The sequence below is a fragment of the Salvelinus namaycush genome, chromosome 3, assembly GCF_016432855.1.
Source record: "Salvelinus namaycush isolate Seneca chromosome 3, SaNama_1.0, whole genome shotgun sequence".
Lineage (NCBI taxonomy): Eukaryota > Metazoa > Chordata > Actinopteri > Salmoniformes > Salmonidae > Salvelinus > Salvelinus namaycush.
Genome location: NC_052309.1, coordinates 81,469,017 through 81,489,077, shown reverse-complemented (window position 1 = coordinate 81,489,077; position 20,061 = coordinate 81,469,017). Strand labels below are relative to the sequence as shown.

At 44.5% G+C, this 20,061-nt stretch overlaps 1 protein-coding gene across 1 annotated transcript in view; it reads right to left on the bottom strand.

The window, feature by feature from the left end:
* Window positions 1–20,061, bottom strand: part of LOC120040733 (speckle-type POZ protein) — a 100,582-nt gene that overhangs the window by 73,589 nt on the left and 6,932 nt on the right. Inside the window, exon 2 of the mRNA XM_038985783.1 lies at window positions 5,608–5,769. The gene's annotated coding sequence lies outside the window, so the exon portion shown is untranslated. The remainder of the gene's footprint in view (window positions 1–5,607; window positions 5,770–20,061) is intronic.

Genomic DNA, 20,061 nt, shown 5'->3' with positions numbered 1-20,061 from the left:
CTTTGCAACTTTTGCAACCTGATTCCAGACCATTTGGCCATCTCAGTGAGGCATGTTGTCGACTTAACATCCAGTCTGATCTGATCCAGGATCAGTGTATTACCTGGCCACAGAGCGCTGTGCAAAGCTGCCTGGCAGGCAACAGGCATCACATCCACCCAGCCAGAGTCTATTAAGATAAGATCCAAACAATAACAGTGCTGTAAGTGTCTTTCCCCAACTCGTACCTCACCATCCCCGTCTGACCTTTCCTAATTCATGTTAAGGTTAAGTGTAGCTGCGCTCGCTGCCTCTCAATATGTTCTCTCAGAGAGGCCTTTTGGTGAGTCATCAGATAGTGCCGGCTGCAGCAGTATTCTCTGAGGTTGGAAATGCCAGGCAGATAAGGCTGCTCTGGTGTTGGGCGTGCACAGATGCGCGCGCACACACACACAGTGCCGGGTGACATTTTAAAAGTCCTCACTGCTTCTCAGAGCACACCAGTTTAGTTTAACATTAGCCATTCTCCTCACTGCAGCTTGTCCTCAACATAATACTCCAGCCATCACTCTCAGCAGCCAGACCCTTTAGTCTTCCAGTCCATCCTGTCAGTCTGTGCTGGAGTTAAAACTTTCCCCCAGCCACACCTCTCACAGATTAACACACTCTAATGGAGTCATTAGAGTCTGGTACATTCCAATCTCCAGATAACGGTCAGTCAAACTCACCACCGAGACTGATTCAGTTCCAGCAGACTCATGGTGACAACACCAGACAATGACGAGGAGAGAGTGATGGAGTGAGAGTCCCCACTCAAAGGAGACAATTCACAAACCGGTAGACGTAAAAAAACGTCACATCACAGAGCAAGTACCTGTAGATGCATAAGGGAAGGTGTGGCTGGGAAAATAGGCAGAAGTGAGGAAAGGAAAGAAGGAAATAGGGATAGACAGGGTGGTAGAGGAGCTGATCACAGTTGGATTGTGGCCCTTCAGGAGGAGAAATAGAAATAAAACCTAATCATTAAGCAACTCCACACAAGCAGCCTGTTTGAGACTGGGGGGAGCCACCGGCAGAACAGCTGCAGGGTTGCCGCAGCAACTGGAATTAGAACCAGGAGGCCGAATGTGAGACAGAAACCAGGTGAAAGAGAAGAGAGTGATTGAGGGAGTGAAAGAAAGGGAGAGGAATCAAACACCTTTCCAGGTTGCCAAGCGACAGACGATGCCAGTCAGTGAATGTAGAGCACAGTTGATCAAAGTTGGCCGCTGGGCGGTAATACGTCCCAAAATAATTACTGTGAAAAGACCTTTAAGATGTAAACCTGCAATGTCACATATGGCCGTTGAGCTGCCACATACGTCTGTTAGCATATGTGTTAGTGAGTAATTGTAATATGGTTGGAGTAATGACTGGGTTAGATATGTATATCAGACAAGTCCTAAGGATTCCTTTCCCATCACTGATAGGTCCATTGTTACGTGGTCTCAAAGGATCAAATCATGTAAGGGATAATTAATGAGGTACTATGCGTTCTATCGATAATCATGAAAGACGTGGCCTCCCGAGTGGCGCAGTGGTCTAAGGCACTGCATCGCAGCGCTAGCTGTGCCACTAGAGATTCTGAGATCGAGTCCAGGCTCTATCGTAGCCGAGCGGGAGACCCATGGGGCAGCGCACAATTGGCCCAGCGTCGTCTGGTTTAGGGGAGCGTTTGGCCGGCAGGGATGTCCTTGTCCCATCGCTCACTAGCGACTCCCGTGGCGGGCCGGGTGTTTCCTCCGACACATTGGTGCGGCTGGCTTCCGGAATAAGTGGGCATTGTGTCAAGAAGCAGTGCGGCTTGGTTGGGTCGTGTTTCGGAGGACTCACGGCTCTCGACCTTTGCCTCTCCCGAGTCCGTACGGGAGTTACAGCGATGAGACAAGACTGTAACTACCAATTGGATACCGTGAAATAGGGGTAAAAAATGTAAATAAATGAAGACGTGGAAATCGTGTTCCACGACGCGCTGGCAGAGCTGCATTATTTTCCAGAGAATGCATAGAGCCCCTAGTTGATTATCCCTTTAATACCATGGCTATAATTTAACACGACGCAAGAAATGCATTCAACATCCACTGAATTAGCTAGAAAGTTTACTAGATAGCTACAGTAGATGCCTTGGTAACCAAAACAAACATACTTGCTTGTTTAGCGAACCAAACCATGAGGCTATTATGAAAAATCCAATGGAACAATGCCAATAATGTTTTCAATTTGACCTTTGCTTTCAAAAGCAGCTCAAACATAGAACATGTAATAATTAACTATATTGAATTCTACCGTGCAAATATACCATGCGTTTTAGAGAAATAATTAACTCTATAATACCCTTCAAGCCAATCAGAAACAAGTATTTAACAATGCCATGGTATAATTAAGCAATAAGGCCCGATGCGGTGTGGTATATGGCCAATATACCACGGCTAAGGGGTGTGATTATTCACGACGCAACGTGGAGTGCCTGGACACAGCCCTTAGCCGTGGTATATTGGCCATATATCACAAACCCCAGAGGAGCCTTATTGCTATTATAAACTGTTTCCCAACATAATTATAGCAGTAAAACTAAATGTTTAGTCATACCCGTGGTATACGGTCTGACATAACATGGCTTTCAGCCATTCAAACCACCCAGTTCATAAAAACATTTGTTTTTACTACTCTAATTGTGATGGTAACCAGTTTATAAAAGCAATAAGGCACCTCTGGGTTTTGTGGTATATGGCCAATATACCACGGCTAAGGGCTGTGTCAAGGCACTCCGCTTTGCATCATGGTTAAGCATATTGGTCATATACCACACCCCCTCTGGCCTTAATGCTTAAATAAAGTATACCAATCAATAACAGCTTGGATAAAGTCTATATGAAGCGATTTGAGGTTTCATCCACCATAGATTTTTAGTCTTGCATGAGTTGTTTCTCTCACATATATCACAATAGTTGTTCTCTTTAAAGTGTCTGTAATGCAGTGTCTTTAAAATAATTGTGAGTGGACCGATCCACTGCCAGGCCAGGTCCTCCAGGGCCACCCCTGCCGTGCTGAACGGGAGAGGCAGAGCGTTCGGGAGCTCGTTGAGCCTGGCAGCCAGCTGGCAGGCCAGCCAAGGGTGAGTGACAGGTCAGGTGAGCGACGCTGGGCCAGTCAGGCGTGGTGAAACCAGCAAGCAGAGCATAGCAAATTCACTGAATATAAAAAATATAAAAAATTAAAACACACACTCAATGATCTTAAGTGGCGTCAATTACCTGGAGCAGCCGTGAGGGAGACAGGGGATGGAGCCACTGACAGAGGAGCGGATGAGGTGAGGTGGAAGGGGGCTGGGGGATGAGAGAAACCCAGTGACAGGTCCTCTAAAGCCCTGAACTAATTACTCCATCTCCATAAAGAGACACTGGTCTCTGATCACTGCTAAGGGCTCTCACTGCAGGGTCAGCCCCGCACATCACTCATACACACACCAGCATGTACGAGGGCCTTCACACACAATAAGCACACAGAACTATTTTAACATACATACTTGTAATTTAACTTCTTTGGGACAGGGGGGCAGTATTGAGTAGCTTGGATAAAAAGGTGCCTAGAGTAAACTGCCTGCTACTCAGTCCTAAGAGCTAGAATATGCATATTATTAGTAGATTTGGATAGAAAACACTGAAGTTTCTAAAACTGTTTGAATGATGTCTGTGAGTATAACAGAACTCATATGGCAGGCAAAAACCTGAGAAAATCCAACCAGGAAGTGGGAAATCTGAGATTTGTAGTTTTTCAACTCTTTGCCTATCCAAGATAGTGTAAATTTGGTCCGATTGCACTTCCTAAGGCTTCCACTAGATGTCAACAGTCTTTAGAACCTTGTTTGATGCTTTTACTGTGAAGGAGGGGGGAATGGGAGGTAATTGAGTCAGGTGTCTGGCATGAGCTGATCACGTGCGCTCACGTGAGAGTTAGCTGCGTTCCATCGCATTTCTACAGACAAAGGAATTCTCCGGTTGAAACATTATTGAAGATTTATGTTAAAAACATCCTAAAGATTGATTCTATATTTCGTTTGACATGTTTCTACGAACTGTAATATGGCTTTTCGTCTGAACTTTCGCATGGACTTGCCCGCGCGTCGTGAGTTTGGATTGTGTACTGAACACGCGAACAAAAAGGAGGTATTTGGACATAAATGGACTTTATCTTACAAATCAAACATTTATTGTGGAACTGGGATTCCTGAGTGCATTCTGATGAAGATCATCAAAGGTAAGTGAATATTTATAATGCTATTTCTGACATCTGTTGACTCCACAACATGGCGGATATCTGTATGGCTTGTTTTGTTGTCTGAGTGCTGTACTCAGATTATTGCATGGTGTGCTTTTTCGGTAAAGCTTTTTTGAAATCTGACAGCGGTTGCATTAAGGAGAAGTGGATCTAAAATTCCATGCAAAACACTGGTATCTTTTAGCAATGTTTATTATGAGTATTTCTGTAAATTGATGTGGCTCTCTGCAAAATCACCGGATGTTTTAGAACAACTGAACGTAACGCGCCAATGTAAACTGAGATTTTTGGATATAAATATGAACTTTATCAAACAAAACATACATGCATTGTGTAACATGAAGTCCTATGAGTGTCATGATGAAGATCAAAGGTTAGTGATTCATTTTCTCTATTTCTGTTTTTTGTGACTCCTCTCTTTGGCTGGAAAAATGGCTGTGTTTTTCTGTGACTAAGTGCTGACCTAACAATCGTTTGGTGTGCTTTTGTCGTAAAGCCTTTTTGAAATCGGACACTGTGGCTGGATTTACAACAAGTGTATCTTTAAAATGGTGTGAAATACATGTATGTTTGAGGAATTTTAACTATGAGATTTCTGTTGTTTTGGATTTGGCGCCCTGCAATTTCACTGGTTGTTGTTGAGGTGGGACGCTAGCGTCCCGAATATCCCAGAGAGGTTAATCTGAGAAACACTGTGTGGGCAATTTCTACATAATGGATTCTGTTCACCTTTTGTTCCATCTAGAGGGTTGTTTCAGATCATATTTAAGGATTTGTTAAGTATACTAGAACGTCTACAAACACTTTATTTCTTAAAAATCCTCCATTCTCTCCAGTTTACTGTTCTGTCACCGGTCATTTACAGTTACAATATCCTCCCCTCCCTCATCTCTCACACCAACACTGATAATTATTCCCCTTTTCACAGCTGTAAGTCCTTTATTAGAAATGAAGTGTTACTTTAGCTTTTTGAAGACAGACACATCTGAATCATATATTGAATGATTCAATGCTGCCACCTACATCTAATTCTGCTGTCTTTGCATCCACCCTCTTTCCTCGCCTTTCATTTTTTTGCATCATTCATTTATTCAAACCCTAAATCTCACACTTTCTCCCATCTAAATGTAACCTTCTTCCTCTGTCAACAAAATTCTCCCAATCCTAGTTATTTTTTTCTCTCTCAACATTTCCCTCAGTCTCTTCAAACCAGCCACCAGTCACTGCCCCACCCAAAATCACCCATCTTCTTTGTGTTGGTACCCCCCCCCCCCCCCCCCCCCCCTTATCTCCAACCCAGTTGGTACTCACCCAGATCAAAGTCCCTCAAACATCTGTGCTGCTGGCTGATGCCATGGCTGGGCCAGCTGGGCCCCCTGTCTGTCAGTCTGGGAGCAGTCCTCTATCTGTACGTCTGTCTGTCTGTCTGCGTCTCTGGCTGTGTCCCTCTGTTTGCCTGGGCCTCCTGTCCGGCTGCAGAGAACGAGAACACAAACAAGAGATTGAGACGAGAGGAGTGAGTTCATTGTGAAAAACAACCATTACAAAAAACCTTGAGGCAAGACATACAAACAAACCGCTGACTAAGTATATCTGAACTGACTCAGGTACCTCTACTTAACGTGTACGCACACAATAATACTTTTGTGAATGTGTAGTGTAAGTTCAGCAAGGAAAGTCCAGCCAGACAGTAGTTTAATCATTAGACGATCTCAGTGAGACTCCAATAACAGTGCTGTCTGTCTGGCCTCTCTCTCCCTGGCTGAACAATTCCAGTCTCTGGTGGTGGAGAAGTCTGTCTGTCTGTCTCCTTCCCTCTCCTGACAAGGCTGAGGTGGCCCCGTCTCCCCCATGGAGGAGCGGGGTTCATTTAGTGAGGTGTCTGATTTGAGGTGAAACCAGACCGATGCCACACAGCAGAATTATTAAAACACTTCATTATGTCTAGTAGGGATGCACAATAAATCGGTGAGCATATCGTAAAAGGCCTATATTAGTAAAAAATGCCAACATCTGCCCGCTGAACACACACCAAAGCACGCAACAGGCTGACCAATACAAGGATTGATCGGTGGCCATCTGGGCCAATTTGAGGCTTTTTGAACCTGACAACGAGCCATCCTCAACAAGGTTGGAAAGTGACAGTGAAGATGAGGCCTGAGTCTGATGTTCAAGAGGTGGACATTGAGGAGGTCCAGGGAGAAGACATGGAAGCCTGAGAGGAAGACAACCAAAGCTTAAGTTTAGACTATCATTTTACAGATGTATGTTGAAAATGTTTTGGGGAGAAGTGATGGATCATTGGGGATCATTCAATATTCCCTTTTGTTCTTCAGTGAAATAATCCCATGTGAAGAGTCAACTCATTTAATTAACTTCTTGAGGGCAGGGGGCAGCTTTTTCACTTTCGGGAAAAATAGCATGCCAAAATTCAACTGCTTGCTACTCATCCCCAGAATATAAGATATGTTATATATTATTAGTAGATTTGGATAGAAAACACTCTGAAGTTTCTAAAACTGTTTGATTCATGTCTGGGGGAATAACAGAACTTATGTAGCAGGCAAAACCCTGAGGACAAACCATTCAGAATTTGTATTTTTTTGATGTCACTGTCTTTTCAATGAGTTTTTTTTAGAGACACCAGATTTCTAATGGACTTGCTTGCAGTTCCTACCGCTTGCACTGGATGTCACCAGTCCTTGGAAATCGGTTGAGGTTATTCCTTTGTGTAGTGAAGAAGTAGGGCTATCGTAAATGAGGGTCACATGAAGTACATTTTTGGAGAGAGTCACGTTATGAAAAAAGTTGCGTCAGTTTGGTTTCTTTTTGTATTGAACACAGATCATCCCGTCATCAAATTGATCGATTATTAACGTTTAAAAATACCTAACGTTGTATGACAAAAGTAGTTTGAAATGTTTTGGTAAATTTACATGTAACTTTTGATATATTTTGTAGTGACTTGGCGAAAGTTGGAAGCTGTGTTTTTCTGGATGAAACGGTCCAAATTACTCATTTGCAATTATGTCTACTTATGATAAGGTAAAAGGTTTATGTTTCTGTCTCCATATGATATGGTAAATATATCCAATGCAAAAAACATCTACATTTAAATGGTATTAATATCAATTCCCATGGAAAGTTGCCACCTCTGAATATTCCCCAAAATGTGTTATCAGTATAGTTTTTTTTGACAATGAAAATATTGGATATCAGTATCGGCCAACAATGTCATATCGGTGCATCCCTAATGTCTAGTAATACACACTAGCACTTCTAGTTCCTGCAGAGACTCCCACATAACCGAACAGGAGATAGACTTCATCAGGTTGTATGGTCCCTTTAAGATATGTACTCATATCTTAAATTATATAATTATTATATAATTTACAGACATGTACAAAGACAATAGCTGAGAGATGTGAGACACTTCAAGCTCTTCTGGTTTGTAAGACAAAGTACTGATTCAGAGCATTAATCTAAAACAAATAGGCCCAACTTGAGCCCATGAAGAAGGCCGATCCAACCTGAATCACAACGCGAAGCCAAGTGCAATACCATTCTGACTAACAATGTCTCTCTGTGACATGTTCTGAATAAAGAACACTCTTCCCCCTGTCTTTAATCCAGACCCTGCCATAGCCCCTGGGTCAGAAACTCAGAGAGAAGAGAGGTGGACTGAAGGAATCATCTTAACACCCTCAGGTTTACACAAGCCAGTCACAAATGTCAATCAGATGCAAAATATAGAGGCAAAATGCAAGCACGGAATGTGAGAGGCAGTGCTATTCTCAGAGGTGTGTGTCTCAGGGGGACAGAGGCTTGATCAATAGCTCACCTGCAATGAATATGTGAGTGTTCTTATTGACTGGACAAGCAGATGTGTATTCAAAACCTGACAACAGAAGCATGAGTCCGGTCGATATTTTTTGGGTCCAAAATCGCTAATGCCTCCTGGTTCAAACACCATTTTAACAGGCAAAATGGGGATTAAGAGAATCTTAGGTCTGACAATATGCTGTGATTGTGTCAGACTGTGTACAAAATAATGAGTCAACTGTGTGAGGTGAAGAGGGTGCGTCTCCGTGGTCCTGTGGTGGGCAGAGCCTTCCTGATTGGTCTGTACAGTGAAAGTCATCTGGCTAAACCAGCCTTCAGACCTACATAACAGCGGAACAGCTACTTAGATCTACTACCTCTGTCTGAATCGGAGACTAAAATCCCCTTGGCTCACTGCAAAAGCTATCCTCCTTGCCCTGTCTATGACCTATGATCATTTACTCTGTGCTTTCTCATCTCGATCTCTTCTGGCCATCCCTCCTTCACCCCCTCTTCTCCTTTCTCTGACCTGTACTCATTCTCTATGCATCCGTCTCCCGCCTTGCTCCTTCTCTTCCCCTCCCTTCCTGACTGATAGGCATTGGTCAGCGGTGTGGTAATGAGTTGGGACTCCAGGAAATGAGGGTTGACCTGCAGTGTGTGATCCTGTAATCAGGTTGGGTAAACGCTGAGGCCTCGCCCTGCCACCCTCCTTGCCTCTGCACTCCCTGCCCCGGCCTGTCTGTCTGTCCACCAGTGAGCCTGATCGTTTAGTCAGGTTGGAGAGGGGAGGGGAGATGAGATGACAACACAGACACCCGCTGCCATCCATCCTGTCAAGACTCCATGGCAGAGCAAACCTACATCTCCTCAGCTTGAGAGCAGGGATTGGATGGTGAGGAGGGGGAATGAGGGAGGGGAGGAGAGGAGGATGGAGCTGAGAGAGACAGGAGAGTAGCGGGGGGAAACAAAAGTGTAAGAAGAAAACAAATGGAAAGCAGAAAAAGCAAAGTGAGAGGAAGAATGGGAGATGAGAGGCAGGATGAAAGATGGGTCGATGTACTACAGGCTGATGAAAAAGAGAGAAGGGGAGCAGCAGACAAGACAAGGAGAGGATAGAAACAAAACGAAAAAGGATTGAAGACAAATTAAGCAGAGGGCGGAAAGGGACGGGAGAGATGGGGATAGACATTAAAAGATGTCAGCCATGATACGGGGGAAAAAGAAAGAGAAAAAAGGACTGTTCCTCACAGGTTCACCGCTGCTGAAACCCCCTAAGACTTGAAAAAGAGGAATATTTAGAGAGCGGCAGCTGGCCAGGGGGTCACATCAAGCACTTGACCATGTTTAAAAAGAGCCACTAAGAGTGAATAACTGTCATAATTATGAGCACAACTGGGCCAGTCTGCTGCTGCACACACAGTGGAGGATCTGGGTTATTCACACACACACAGGGCCATAAAGGAGTAATATGCCTAGGGTAACTCAAAGGTCGCCTACGATACTCGCATCTGTCCAGGGGGTTTACACCATCATCCAATCCAGTGGCTACTTAATACTAGGGCTGGGAATTGCCAGGAATCTCACGATACGATATTATCACAATACTTAGGTGCCAATACAATACGTGTTACGATTCTCACGATTCTGTATGTATTGCAACTCGATGTTCCAAGCATATTGCTCACCATTTGATCTGCTGCAGAGGCACAACAGAGAGCCATGAGAAAATGCATTTTAATCAATCTATTTAAAAAGAAGTTGGAGAACAATAATTTGAAGGAAAAATACTGTAGTTTTGGTGTAGTAATTGGTACAGCCAATTAGCGCAAAAATAACATTGCGATATTGTCAAAACAATACGATATGGCCTCCCGAGTGACGCAGTGGTCTAAGGCGCCACTACAGCCTCCAGTTCGATCCCAGGTTGTGTCACAGCTGGCCGTGACCGGGAGCCCCATGGGGTGGCGCATAATTGGCCCAGCGTCGTCCGGGTTAGGGGAGGGTTTGGCCGGGGGATTTCCTTGGTTCATCATGCTCAGCGACTCCTTGTGGCCGACCGGGCGCCTGCAAGCTGATCTCAGTTGTCAGTTGGACAGTCTTTCCTCCAACACATTGGCGCAGCTAGCTTCCGGGTTAAGTGAGCAGTGTGTTAAGAAGCAGTGAAGCAGAGCAGAGCGGCAGGTCATGTTTCGGGGGCCATAACTCCCACAGAACTACTTGACCTCTTACTCCCCTCTCTCTCTAGATGAAATCCTGCGACTAATGAAGGCTGGCTACCCAACAACCTGTCTACTTGACCCCATCACCTCCTCCAGACCATCTCTACAGACCTTCTCCCATTCCTCACTTGCCTCAACTCAACCCTGACCACTGGCTGCGTCCCCTCTGACTTCAAGTTTGCCTCTCCTTAAGAAACCAACACTTCATCCCTCTGACGTCAACAACTACAGACCGGTATCCCTTTTCTTCTTTCCAAAACACTTGAGCGTGCTGTAACTCTTGTTATCACTCTCAGAACAATCTTGTTGATCTTAACCAGTTACGCTTCAAGTCGTGTCACTCATCCGAGACTGCTCTCCACTCTGCCAAAGCTGACTCGGTGTCTGCACCACGTACTTTCACTACTGGTGTCCCCCAGGGCTCAGTTGTAGGCCCGCTCCTCTATACACTAAGTCATTCTGCTCTGTCATATCCTTTCATGGTCTTCCTATCATTGCTATGCAGATGACACTACTTTTTCTCCTTCCCCCCTTCTGACAGCCAGGTGGAGACACGCATCTGAGTGCCTGGCATATCTCAGCTTGGATGTCGGCCCACCACGTCAAGCTCAACAAAACACAGCTGCTCTTCCTCCCAGGGAAGGCCTGCCCGCTCCAAGACTTCTCCATCACAGTTGACAACTCCAAGGTGCCCCCCTCCCAGAGTGCAAAGAACCTTGACGTGACCCTGCACAACACTGTCATTCTCTGCAAACATCAAAGCAGTTCACTCTCTTCAGAGTACAACCTTTCCGCACACAGGAAGCGGCGCAGGTCCTAATCCAGGCACGTCTAACCTACTGCAACTCTTTTGGCTGGGCTACCAGCTTCTGCCATCAAACTCCTGCAACTTGGTGGAACAAATTTCCCCCTAAAGTCAGGGCAGTGGAGTCCCTGCCCATCTTTCAAAAACATCTGGAAGAAATGTGTTGAGGGAAATGTACTTGATACAATTGTGATGTATTGTCTCACCTAACGATCTTAAGATGAATGCACTAATTGTAAGTCGCTCTGGATAAGAGCTTCTGCTAAATGACTAGAATGGAAAACGTAGAATGAACAATATGTGCTCACAGACCTAGACACACATTATGGTTACATATGGTTCTTATGCACAGCTCATTTGTGTATGCAAATAAGCATCTTGACAGGAACTGTAGTACAAATCTGTTTATTCGTGAAAACTTGAACTAAGAGGGTAAATCAATTGGAATCTCTTTTTGACAGCACCCCTTTTGATTTGAAGAAAACTTTACATACATATTTGCCTATTGTAGAAGTGCTCAGAAAGTTACTTTTTGGACCCGAATGCCAAAAGATTCAAGAGATAAAAAGGTACCAGACTTCCATGTCTTCATCACCGCAAAAGATAAACGGTTGAGATTGATATCACTTACAAACAGGGTTATCAAACTACTCAATTTGTCGTCATTTTTATTTTATTTTTTACCTTAAACTTTAATTATCTAAAAATGCGTAAACTACTGTTTTTTTAGATTCACATATGTTGTAGCTTAGAGCCTTGTGTTGTGCTCACCATCGGTTGAGACAACATGTTCTTGAATACAGGGTGGGTGTCATGTTTTGGTAACTAAATGTACTGAAATGGGAATAAAATTGACATTTCCACTTTCAAATGGTACCACAAAGATGGTGTGAGGGAGAACGTTGCCTTGAATGGGAATATCTGTTTGTTTTAATTATACTGTTTATACTCCATAGGAAACCTATTGAAATCATAGAAATATAGACAATAGTATAGACATGACCATTTAAGTTGACATCTGATGGTGGGTGGACCAGCGGCCATCTCTGTGGTAGTAATTAGAAGTTACAATTTTAATTAAATTTACATTTCAATGGTATACCAGCTAAATTACAGTGGTCTGAAGGGATAGGTCCATTCTATGAATAATTGTTCTATGCTTGAAATGACACCCACCATTCAAGATCATGTTGTGTCAACAGATAGCGGGCACAACACAAAACCCGCAGAAGATGTGAAGTTGGGTCGAAGCTACAATATACGCCCATATCAACAAGTTTACGCATTTATGCTAATTGGTCAAAACATTTAATTAGAACACATTTTTTGGGAAGAAATTATCAAATAGTTTGACATCCCTGCTTGTAAGCTTTTGATGTCATTTAAACTCAACAGTTTATATTTTCCCAGTGATGAAGACATGGATGTCTCATGGTATGGTATGCAAAGTGGATGAACTTTGAGCACCTTTATCTCCTGAATGTTTTGGCAATCAAGTCCAAAAAGTCACTTTCTGGCCCCTTCTTCCATGGGCAAACATCAATGGAAAGTTTTGCTTAAATCAAAAGGGATGCTGTCAAAAATGTATTGAATTCAAATGGATTAAACCAACATACAATTGTGTGTGCGTGAGTACTGCGTGTGTGGGAGTCAGATAATGGGTGCGGACTGATGAGTCCAAGCCTAATCTCTGGCCATGTTTACACAAACACACATTCAGATAAACACAGTCCCCCTGACCCCTTCACCTAACTTCATCAACTCATCCCCCATTCATCTCCTAACCTCTCAAGCACCGTCTCTTTTTATCTACTTTTCACAATATCACACTACCTCCCTCTATCCCTCTCCTTCAAATTTCCCATTCTAAATCCATGTCCTCCCTCCCCTCTTTTTCTCTGCCCATCCACAATAGCAGCCTTTCCAGGAGGGCCATCAATCTTCTTCAAGGAGCGCCGAGCCAGAGAGCGCTAAGGCTACGGCAGATTACCATCTCTCCTTACTGATCACTGCTGCTGCTCACTGGACAGCACAAGGAGGGAGGCACCGGGAGGGAGATCGTGGTTGTAGCCCCAAACCAAGAGAGAGCTACACCCACCAAATCTGCAAAAGGTATTTGCATCCTAATTCAGAGGTGTATACATTTAAATCGAAACTGAGAACTCCCTACCTGTCCAACCCACACCTGTCTGCCTGTCTGCCTGTCCCCTGAGAGGACTCAGAGGCTAAGGAGAGAGCATTTAGCTTGGTTTTCTATAGATAGATAAGACCCACTTCTAGTCTTTAGTCTATATGTAATGACAGGGTAGAGGTAATAGCCCAGTGATTGTGGGTATCCATAACCAGCCTACAAGGGTTGGCTTCCACTTACAGCCTGTGAGATACAGTAGTTAGAGGGAGAGTAGAGGACAAGTGAGGGGCAGATAAGATAGAGGTGGAAGAGAGGGGAGCATTATGCGTTAGGTAGAGGCTGGGAGGCAGGGGGCAATGAAGCAGCTGATGTTTATTCACTTGTCAAAACGCTACAGGCAAAGACATGCGAGGTGTGCCTTACGGAGACTTCAGGGCAGAACAGAGAGGGTTAGGGGTGTGTGTGTAGCTAAGGGGAGGTATTATGGTGTTAGTGTGGGGGGTGTTAGATATTTATTTACAGGCCAGGATTAGGGGGATGAGGCAGAGAAGAGACGTGACCTTGCAGCCAAGAGACTCCTCACAATAATCCACACACCTACCCACACACACGCCTGTGCCACCACCAAGGCCAGTCCTCTACTCTAGAGAGGCTGGTGGAGAGGGGGGAGAGAAGGGGGTGAGGACTGAGCGACAAGGGCTCAGATCTTATACATCTCCATGCTGTCTTCGGTAACTCCCTGCAAGTTCAAAATCTAACTGGAATAATAGGAATCACTCATATCATTCTGCAGTGTAAGGTCCTTGTTTCTCCTTCTGAAAGCAGGGTCATCTCAGCTTGGATAAGAACCTAAGCACCAGGATAGCTTTATACAGTTATCCTATAACTTAATGCAATGCCTCTTCCTCCTCACTGAGGTTAAGGCTTTACACAGTTATCCTATAACTTAATGCAACGCCTCTTCCTCCTCACTTTACACAGTTATCCTATAACTTAATGCAATGCCTCTTCCTCCTCACTTTACACAGTTATCCTATAACTTAATGCAATGCCTCTTCCTCCTCGCTGAGGTTAAGGCTTTGGGGGTGTTGCCAACTTTCAGTACGCTGTCACCTTGTCGTCTGGGGATCAGAGTTGAGGACAGGGGTTATACTTAGAGCTGTCTACATACTGTACGTCCCGCCACAGCGCTGACTTGGGATCAGTAGCTCTGTTCGGGGCCTCTGTGCCACACGGCGGGGAGGAGAGGTATGGCTCAGCGCTAAAGACTGACGCTAAAGACTAACTTAATCACTGATAATTGAGTCGGCTGCTGGGGAAGATGCAACATTAAAAAGGGGCAATCTGCAATTGAGGGATGGGGCTGGAGAAATGTAACCACTATGAAATTCATAGGCAGAGCTATGAATGCAAGGACTGACAAAATGTGTTTTGAGGCTATATAGTTTACAAACAGTGGAGTAAAACAAGCTTATATATTTTGGGTTCTGATGGGGTACGACAGTGGATCTAAGCTCATGAGGCATTTCTAAATTATATTCTTCAAGAATGAAATGGGTACTTATCATTCATACGTTAAAAAAAAATGGATGCCGCAACTGCAGATTGCCCCTTTAAAGGATAAAAACGGTAGACAGGGCTGGCTCAGCCTGTCATCAGGACCCGGAGGTGTCCAAGGAAATGACAGAGAGGCATATTCAAATGGCTGTCTGCCTCCATAGCTGCCCCCAAGAAGCTTGGATCAATTACACTGTAATTACACTGTAACTGCTTAAGTTAGGCTGCTACCCCCAAAGTCAGGGTGCTACCCCCAAAGTTAGGGGGGAATGTAACCCCATTCCATGGCCTTCAATATCATCAACTTGAGCAACACATGCTCTTGCTAGTGATCCCAGCAGCAGTTTTAGTGAGACAGGTGAAGTGACAGTGGGTTGTATAAAGCCTATAGCAGTGGGTTGTGTATAGCCTATAGATAGCTGGTGAGTGGATTTATGAAGATGGAGGGGTCCTGTAATAGAGTGTTGATGAATTGACCAGCCTCCACCCTTTCCTGACCATAGGGAGCATGTCTGGGAGAATGAGACTGGATATCTGTCAAACTGTCTGGAGCTGACAGGGTTAAAAATCAACTGATAAAACTACTGCTCTATCTAAAGACAGAGAAGAAAGGAAAGGACACAATAGGAAAAAGCCCAGCAGGAACAAGCAGAGAGAACAAGCTCTTCCCTCTTATTAAGAGTTTCTCCCACAAATGCTGACAGCCTCACACTGCCAAATTAAAGGTTTTTGAGCACACACACAATGACATGCACACGTTTCTTTCTTGTGCCGCAACATCCATACACTTTGCTGTCGTGGCTCAGTGCATGGATGCCGTGAGATCAAAGATTTTACAGATCGTATGAGATGCTTTAGCGGTGGACTGCAGGGGTCTGACATCCCCTGCCACGGAGACAGAGGTACGGAGCAATGGAGGAGAGAGAGAAAGGAAGAGAGGGAAGAAGAATGAGAGAGCGAGAATCCAAATGAAAGGCTGCCAAGCAAAAAGGAGGTAGAGTATCTGTACACTGAAAAGCAATACAAAGCAGACATAATGAAAGAAGATGAGAGCTACATTGGCAATGTGTGAGAGAAGTAAGCACAGCATACATCGAGCTTTTATTTCTGAAATGGGCAGAAGAATATAGATTTAAGTAGATTTAAGTTTAAGTAAAAATGCCTCACAAGAATCACAATATCAAACAATTAATCTGATCAGAATTGGATCAGAGGCCAACAGAGTAATGTTTTATTTAGGGATGTGCCAAATGGAAAATTTTTCTTAACGTTTAAACTGCCATGTTTGGGGGGGGGGGGGGGGGGGGGGGGGGGTTCCGTTTAAAACAATAAGAAAAAAAAACTATCCACATTTATTCATAATGCAAATGAAATGGTCCTATTACAGATGTATGACCGTTAGGGCCGGGCAATGAAGTTCTATCTACCGCGACCCTTTACACACACAGAACGCAGTACAGTAACATGTCCATAATTGATCACTTTGACAAATTTAAAAAAGTTCCGCATCAGCAGCGTATGTACCTTTTCAGACACAAATTCTGCTCCAGCATAGAACGTTCAATTGTTTCCCTGACAACAAACGCTGCTGATTGATGTGCTGCTGTGTCGTTTATGCTGTTTTTTATGGTAGGGTAGCTAGAAGTGCTTTCTTTCTATTAAATGTCTTCGTAAGTCGCGATAACTAACATACTTTAAAGTACTTTTTTTTAGTCAGAGCACAGGCAGCAGGCATGCTAGGATTGAAAGTTCTGGTCGCCTAGTGATGGAAGGTAGTCCCGCTTCGGCATTACTTTACAGACAAGTAAAATGGCGTTCATGTCTCCAGAGAAGGTTTCTTGTCGGCGTTTTAAAAGCCGTAGTGTAGCCTTCCCTAACATGCTGACCAGACCGGACACGTCGCGTGCGCGAGCGTTGCAATATAAATTTAGAAATCCATTTTATTCAATTATTGCGCGCCAATGAGCGTCTGCGACGCCAAGGGCTAAAATAGACCTCATTCCTATTTCTGACGCAGATCGCGCTGCAAGTCCTGCATCTCCCATCTCCTCATTGGTTTATAGAAGCAGGTACCCACGTGCCATCTCCTCATTGGTTATACCCACGTGGGTGATTGAAAGACGAACTGTTTTGCCGGTAGTCGTGGTAATACAATTAAAGTTTAGATGCGATCACCATATAAGTTAAACGATGACAAAGCCTGGAAGGTGGAGAGATGACTAGAAACGACTCGGTTGGCCGTTTTGTGTGGATTAATTGTCGGAGTAGAGGTCCTTGTGCATTTCAAGTTAAATAACAACTCAATGTTTATATCCCAGGACAAATTAGCTAGCAACAGCAAGCTAGCTAAATAGGACAAATTAACGTTAGCTAGCAAGTGCAAGCTAACTAGCTAAATTGCCATACATGTTTAATGCTTTTCGACCTGTCCCCAGTTCAGAGTTTGTTTTGATATTTAAACCTGCGTGTCGTGATCGCATTTGGTGTGGGGGGGGCAAAATACATTAATGCCCGATGGCGCACGCGCACAGCCGGTTTGGGTTCCGTGTAACAGACAAACAAGCATGTCGTAACCGAGGCGCTTTCAAGAGGACACATATCATTATATCTGAAAAGGGTAATCAATACAGGCTACACCAGTAGCCTACTGTGATTTCATATGAGACAGAAACACCCCTACCCACTAATCAACTAAGAGAAGCCTACCCCGTGCAAGACTGGCCCGAAGATACTGTATACCGCCAACACCAGTGCCATGAATAGCCTAAGCGAGGATATTCTACATGCAACAGACCAAAGACTGAACACACACTTGGGTCATTAGCGAAGAGAAAGAGCAGGCAGGCCAGCATGAGGGAGAGAGAGGAGGAGCAGGCAGGCCAGCATGAGGGAGAGAGAGGAGGAGCAGGCAGGCCAGCATGAGGGAGAGAGAGGAGGAGCAGGCAGGCCAGCATGAGGGAGAGAGAGGAGGAGCAGGCAGGCCAGCATGAGGGAGAGAGAGGAGGAGCAGGCAGGCCAGCATGAGGGAGAGAGAGGAGGAGCAGGCAGGCCAGCATGAGGGAGAGAGAGGAGGAGCAGGCAGGCCAGCATGAGGGAGAGAGAGGAGGAGCAGGCAGGCCAGCATGAGGGAGAGAGAGGAGCAGGCAGGCCAGCATGAGGGAGAGAGAGGGGCAGGCAGGCCAGCATGAGGGAGAGAGAGGGGCAGGCAGAACCGTACACGGCTTGGTAATCTGCATCTCGCAATGTCTTAATTGTCTTCCATGCCTCGCGAATTCACCAAAGTAGCCTAAAGTTCACCTCTTCCTCTGAGTTTATTTAAATTACACTACCTGGCCTCCCGGGTGGCGCAGTGGTCTAGAGCACTGCATCGCAGTGCTAGCTGCGCCACCAGAGTCTCTGGGTTCGCGCCCAGGCTCTGTCGCAGCCGGCCGCGACCGGGAGGTCCGTGGGGCGACGCACAATTGGCTTAGCGTCGTCCGGGTTAGGGAGGGTTTGGCCGGTAGGGATATCCTTGTCTCATCGCGCTCCAGCGACTCCTGTGGCGGGCCGGGCGCAGTGCGCGCTAACCATGGGGGCCAGGTACACGGTGTTTCCTCCGACACATTGGTGTGGCTGGCTTCCGGGTTGGAGGCGCGCTGTGTTAAGAAGCAGTGCGGCTTGGTTGGGTTGTGCTTCGGAGGACGCATGGCTTTCGACCTTCGTCTCTCCCGAGCCCGTACGGGAGTTGTAGCGATGAGACAAGATAGTAATTACTAGCGATTGGATACCACGAAAATTGGGGAGAAAAGGGGAGAAAATTTAATTTAAAAAAATAAAAATAAAAAATAAATTACACTACCTTCTGTAGGCCTTTATAGCCATAGTCAGGCTATAAAATTGGGATTTTTTATTTATTTTTTAAGTGTGATAACTGCATTGTGACTTTAATATGTGGGGTGGGGGTTCGGTTAGGGATTTTTCTTAACGTTAAGGATCCCAACTTCATTTAAATGTTCACACCCCTAGTTTTATTAATGTACAGAAATAAAAAATCCTAGATGTCAAAATGTAGGTGATATGCATATTGGCTACAGCTTCATGTCCAAACCGATGCCGACAAGAGGTGCCAAAAAACGTGGCCAAACTTTAATGAGACTTAATTACAAAAATATAGTGATGATTGACAAATATAATGAGGGATAATTAACATGAGCATCTAAAGGCTTGATTCTGTCGACATACTGGAGGCACGGTTCCTTCAGATCAAATGGTCACAAGAGAGTGAAGGACAGTCACCCACCTTAAATCTGAGCGGGGGCGGTTCGCATTTTAAAACTATTTAACCGTAAACATAATTGTTTAAAACCTGGACATTTAATATAATTTTATGAAGCATGTACCTTGTTTCAAAGTAACCTAGCATAGCCAAAATACAACCATAGAAATGTTGAGGGAATTATTTTATTAACACTTAATACGCCATTGTCCAACAGCATAATCCTAGTCATATTAGTAAGCCATGCTAGATAATGCATCTTTAGATCTCCCCTTCATTTTTACTTGAACCCACTGGTGCATGCGGTGCGCTTTTGAGAAAGATCTTTTCCTGCTAATTGCATTGGGGAACATTCGCGCATAGCCTACAGCCATGTGCGCACTGTTGAGCTTATAATATAAATAAATAAATCTATCAACATTTTAAGCTAAACGGTCTGATCTGTTGCATCAGCCTCATTGGTTTAAAAAAAAATTATGTGCAGTGGTTGGATGAATTTTAAAACAGTCCGTTTTAAAACATATACATTGATCATCATCACAGGGACAACGGGACTCCCTTAATGTCGAGCCCTGTAGGGAAAAGTATTTTGATGTAATTCTAACGTTGCACTATTTTATAGGCTACCAAGGGTGGCTAACCATCCTCTAGGAGAGCCTTAAAGGGGCAGTGTTGTATTTTGAGACAGGCTCGACTACTCAAAGAGTGTAGCATACATTTTGGTCTGATTCTCTATGGTAAAAATAGATAGTAATGCATGGGTCCTTGATCATACAATGACGTGCAAATGGTGTTAGTGGCATGACAAGCAAAAAGTTCATGTCTAGCCCTGCCACTCCATATTCCCTTCACAAGATCTCCACAGCGATGTCAGCTCTGCCTCATGAATATTCATCCACTTCATTAACACACAAGTGGGGAAACATTTTGCATGAGCCTGAAATTATTTGGAGAGATGGGAGGGAGAGAAAAG